This window comes from Spinacia oleracea, chromosome 6 (assembly GCF_020520425.1).
Source record: "Spinacia oleracea cultivar Varoflay chromosome 6, BTI_SOV_V1, whole genome shotgun sequence".
NCBI lineage: Eukaryota > Viridiplantae > Streptophyta > Magnoliopsida > Caryophyllales > Amaranthaceae > Spinacia > Spinacia oleracea.
The window spans coordinates 112,662,898-112,669,061 of record NC_079492.1 but is presented as its reverse complement, the minus strand read 5'-3'; positions in this window follow the sequence as shown (position 1 = coordinate 112,669,061).

The following is a 6,164-nucleotide window of genomic DNA, read 5'->3' as shown; positions in this document are numbered from 1 at the left end:
AAAAATGCGTAGAACCACTCTTGAAGCAAGAAAAACGTCTGCTGACTTGATGGTTCTTCATTGCAAAATGAGTAAAACCACCATCGAAGTAAGAAAGACTAGATCACATAATAAACAAACTCGAAAAGATCTTATCATCATATCTCAAAGAACATTCGATGAAAAGGATGTTAAGATTGGCAAAGCATGATAACTAAACCTATGCAACAAGTGAGAAGCAACACTCACATTGTCGCACTGGAAATCAAGCATAGCTTTGAATTCCATGAACTGTTTTAAAGATGGGTTTGAGGCCCATGGTTGTAAAACATTAGGGTTGAACATTTATCATATATGAAATGTATTTTCATATTCCATTTAATCTTGGTTTAGTATTAAATGATGAGTCCCTTCAATTTGACGATATATTCAAGATAGACTGTCAGGACCAGTCCTGTGACTAAGAAATGTCTATCAAGTGAACTTGAATGTCAAAGGTTGAAAATGGTCCCTAGTCGGAGTTTTCTATAAAATTGGACGCATAGAAAACGTTAGACGATTAGAATGCAAGATGACTAGTAGTTCTGTTTCTTGAACTATGTGGACATGGCAATGTCATAATCATTTGCATAGATACTTACTTTGGGAAGACTAGTATCGGACAAGACCTATGAAACTTTACTGTAAGAGATGAAAATCTGTCATAAGTAAATTTCATTAAAATTATTAGACACTAAATCCTCAATACCTGAGTGATCTGAGATTACTTGTTTGAAAACTGGTTGCTTTGACGTTGACCAACCGTCGCACCGTAAAAGGAGGCTATAAAGGCAACGCTCAGGTAATCACCTATCAAACGAAGTCTAATCTCAAGATCGCAAGATTGGGATTGTCCTCCCATAAATCGGGATGAGATGCTTAAAAGTTGTACAAGGCCACTCGGAGAGCTAGAAACTGTGAAATGCATGGCCGTGCTCGGATGAATCATAGGCTATGATTATCTGTCTATTTGATCAGTTGAACTCTGAAACCGAGAAACACCTCTGGACATAATAAGGATGACAACTCTTACCTTATGTTCAAGAGCAAGCATCGAGCGACAAAGGAATTAGGAAATGCACACTTGTCCCTAAGGACAAGTGGGAGACTGAAGGAAATAATGCCCTTGGTCCAAGTATGCATTCTATGTTAAGTCTAATAAATGCGGTTCAGTATTAATTAACAAGTTAATAATTCAGTGAGATCAAGTGAGCTGAATGCCTAGCTAGAGGCCGCTTCAGTTCAAGTGGAATTAATGATATTAATCCACAGCTTACTCTTGACTGAACCCGTAGGGTCACACAAATAGTACGTAAACGGATCAAGTATTTAATGGCATTAAATACTCCATCTATGGATATTCGGAATCGACGGATCTTGGTTTCAGTGGGAGCTAAGATCGTCACAGGCAAGAAATGAATACTCCGGAAACGATGATATTGCCGGAAACGAAAATATGGATCGTATCGGAAATATAAATATTATCCAAGTCGTAGATGTTACCGGAAACGGAAACATGGTACGTATCGGAAAATATTATCGGAAATGGAAATATTGCCGGAATCGGAAATATTGCCGGAAACGGAAATATTGTCAGAAACGGAAATATTATCGGAATCGGAAAATAATTCCGGAAACGGAAATATTAAATATTTGTTCAAAACGGAAATTAATTCCGGAATCGGAAATATTAAATGTTGTTCGTATCGGAAATGAATTCCGGAATCGGGAATTTAATCGGAAGCGTGTCGTACGAATTAGCATCGGACGAGGCCCGCTAGACGAAGGCCCAGCACGAAGCCAGGCCATCGCCCAGCGAGCCGCACGCAACGCACGCCTCGACCAGGCCCAGCGCAAGGCCAGGCCCAGCCAAGGGCGCGCGCGCGCACGCAGCACCGCACATGGGCTGTGCGCTTGTCGTGGGCCGCAAGGCCTGCGCGGGTGCACGGCTTGTGCGATGCGTATGCAGGAAATCCTAATTCTATTGGGATTCGTGCGAAGATTAAAATCCTAATCTTATTAGAATTGCTTTGTTATTTAGAGTCCTAATAAAGTTCTAATTAACAAATCCACATCCTAGTAGGATTACAATTCCTTTTCCATACCTCTATAAATAAGGGCCTAGGGGTCATTGTTTATACATAAGTTTTCAAGTATTCAAAACTAGGATTTTTAAGCAGAAAAATCAGCCATAACTCTTGCCCATTTAGCCAAAAATAATAGTACCTTAAGGGCGATTCTAGTTGGTCAATCTTAAGGCGGATCCGGACGTGCTGTGGACTTTCTACGGAGGGACGACACTTGGAGTCCTAAAGACTTGTTCTTGTTCGGTTCGGGCGCAGCTAGGGAAGGCACGCAACAAAGAGTATGCATCTAAATTATGCTATATGATTATGTGTAAATAATATGTATTCCTGGCTTAATGGTTTTTTCCGCATGATTTATGAATTGTCATATGTATCATAACCTAACATCAATACCATTGGAAAAATAAAAAATTAATGGCCTCAAGGCTTATGATCACATTGGGTCACGACTATCATAGTCCTCTCGAGCCGCTCGCTCCTTGAAGTACTCCTAAGTATGGACTAAAAGATTTTCCATGAATGCAACACGAACCATGAAAATACCCAAATCGGCATACCATAAGGCTACCATTGGGGTAAAGCAATACACACTAAGAGGGAAGCCGCACTAATGATTCTAGCCTTGCCAAAATGAAAATTCGATCTCCCCAACCAACTACCTTAAGCAAAATGGCACATGACAAATGAACACCCAAGGGTTAAAATCTAAAGTGTCAACCAACGAAAGTTATGGTCCAATTAGCCTAAATCTGAGAGTCGCTTGGTCAAGTATTGTAGGCTTACGCCACGTCATTATTTTGAGTCTAGGCCACCTCCTTGTATTCATACACGGGTTATAATCAGAAAAATTAATGAAAGTTCGAGTCTAAATCACAACTTCCAATTAAATCCCGGAAACTGGAATCTGAAAAGAAGCAAAAAATTATTTTCGATGTAATTCTTTCGTTAAATTTCAATAAAGTAAAAACAACATTTTGAATCTACGCTATTTGCACATTTTAAGAAACGACTAAATACGCTTGCAAAGTAAGACAATTTAAAGGTCCACTATAGGCCTACCAAACGAGGCTCACTCAGTCTCGCCTCGTGACTCAAAGACCACAACCATCTACCTTTTAGCCCAAATAAAAAGGGGGGAGAGATCCCAAGCAAAAAAGAAAAAAGAGAAAGAGAAAAGGGAGAGCGAAAAGAGCGAGCCATGAAATACTTAGCCCGTACCCCCCAAAGTGCAAAACTTACCCAAGTAAACGAAGGAAAAGAATTGAGTCAACCAATCCAAATCATACCACAAAAACTACACAAAGTTCTACGATCTTCTACCCTTTCCAATCCTCATGCTTGACTAATATCTATACAAATTATCCTATCTCATTCAACCCATCATTCAAGCCGTCTTGAGTCACGAATAAAAAAAAAAGGCAAATGAAAAGTACATTCTACGCTTAACGTAAAAAAAAAAAATTAAAAATAAAAAATAAAAAATAATAATAATAAAAAAGAAACTTTGCAAAGCACCTTTAAAGTTCGTCTAAAAAGAAAAAGAAGCATTTAGCGCACAAAAAAGATTCGCAAATATTTGGCACAAAACGAAAAGGAGCAGCAAAAAAAAGGCAGCCCAGAACACATTATCAGCGCCCAGAGCTGGGCGCCAAAAATAATGACGCCCAGCCCTGGGCGCCGTTCTTGCTTATCACTTTTCAACTCCCAATTCCTAAAAGTGTTCGTATATTTTCCTATATACATGCGGAAGAATGACGAACACTTGGGGGTAGAAGATCATATAAAATACGCAAAATATGCGCGCTCCAAAATTTTCGTACACTTATTTCACCCTATTTCAAACATTACGATTCCACTCGAACGTACTTGTTTAAAATCGGCATTCTAAGAAACCATTTTCTGGCTAAGAACTACGCAAGACCTGATTCCAAATTAAATCTATTTAAGGCGGATACGTAGGCAATCCATGATTCGGTCCAACCAATTTGCAAAAATGTTAAAGCCTATAGAATAACAAGAATAAAAAATAGAGTCCCTTATTGAAATTTAATTACTTGCAATCCAAATCGAAAGAAAAATTTAAGTCAAAGGAAGAATCCAAGTCATCAAGATGCCATGAGCACACATCGAAAAATAAGAAGGGCACGTACCCTTGCCAGAAGGAGCACTCACACTCCTAGGCACTTAGCCAAGACTCAAAAGATCGCTTTGCCTCAATTGAATGGGGGCTAGCGCAAGCGTCCATGACCTCTAAAGTACTCGACTTGACCCTCCCTAAAGCAAAGTAACTCACTTAAAGACCTTCTTTCACCACTAGACACAGTCATAATCTCCAACAAGTAGTAAAGGCAGTAAGCTTGCAATAAAGAGGATTGTTTTACGGCATCGCCCCATCATTCCTTCGAACTCAGGGCACCCGTTCATGGTAATTCAAGTGCTTGCGAATCCCCTTTGAAAAAAAATCAGACATCGTCAATATGACTTGGCAATTAACCAAGGCTCACCCTACTCAGACTTATGACACAGGCATCTAAAATCGAAATCTGAAAGCATCATTAATGAGAAGACATAATAGCAACTGGGGGCTAAAAAATTGAAATGAAAGAGCTAGGGAAAGAACTAAGTGTACCTTGACCTTTTGTGCAGACATACACCAACTAAATCTAAGTCAATTTGAAAACAGTTTATATTCCCGCAATTCTGGAAAAGATGGCCCTAAAAACCTAAAGCATGTGCCACACGGGCACAAGTAATATCTTGACGCCTGCACCCTGGCTTCCAGCAAATCCTTAGACAGCAATCGTAACAGTATTTTGATCCACTCATGTAATCCTGTACGAACCCTTCTATAAGTCAACTTACTTAGGACACCTCGGATTATACACAGTAGGACTCGGATTTCAAATAAATTTAAAAGACTTCTTCGAACATAATAAAGTGTCGTTGGTTTAAGCTAAGTATGCGTTTATCTCGATGTTGCAAGTGAGTCAAAAAGATTTCTAAATATGATTATGGGTAAAGAAAGGCACCTAGCTTTTGGTCAAGGCACACTTCAACATGTGACTACCTTGACTATGGCAATGTCGCACAATACGACATTTACAAGAGAAGTAGCAAATCACTACTCGAACGTACCTCGCACTAAACGAGTCTGGTTCAAACTATTCATGATCCATGTCACCATGAATGCATAAAAACGTATACCAAGCATTATAGCACCAAGCCAATCCCGTAGCTACAATTGGGGGCTTGAGAAAAACACTCTAAAAATGCTCGAAATGACGATTTTATCGCAAATTCTCGACGCTAATGCTATGCACACGTCATAGGGGCACAATCCTAAGGTTTGATCGTGTAAAACGAACCTTAGAATGGCTACAACCCCTCCCAAATTCTAAGCACTACTTAGAATATATAAAGTCACCCCACTAACAAGGGTAACTGAAAATCGCGAGTCACCAAAACTCCGATCAAACTACTGCACATAACGCTCGCCCTACAAGCGCCCGTTACACAGCCTACGTCGTTCCGAAGCAAAAGCGAAAGAAAAAATCAAGGATAAAAAATAAAAAAAGAAGAAAGAAACATCTACGAATCCTCGCATCGAACGAAGTAATAAGCCGTGCACACCCACGCAAAAGGTGCTACACTTGTTCAAGCACCTGAACGAGGCGTGATGAAGTACTCCAATGCAAAAAATAATAATAATATCCCAACACCTGGAGGAATGATCTAAGACACGCTGTTAGGCAACACAAGCCTACGTCGCACCATAAGTTTAACCATCCCACGGTACAAGTCTAAAAAAAAGAGTAAGGCATATTGCACTAATGCAGGCACGACCAAGAGCATGTGTAAAAGAGGCAAAGACTACTTATCGCCCAAATTCAAAATGCAAGCCACACGACTTCTACATTAAGGATTAAAGGTAGCAAAACATTACCTACCACGGAAGGGATAGCTCGCACCTACACGAGCGGAACCCCAAGGCATCTTTCTCGAAAGAACCTACAAAAATTGTACGCCAAAAGGAAGCATCCCAACATGCATACTTGGGGG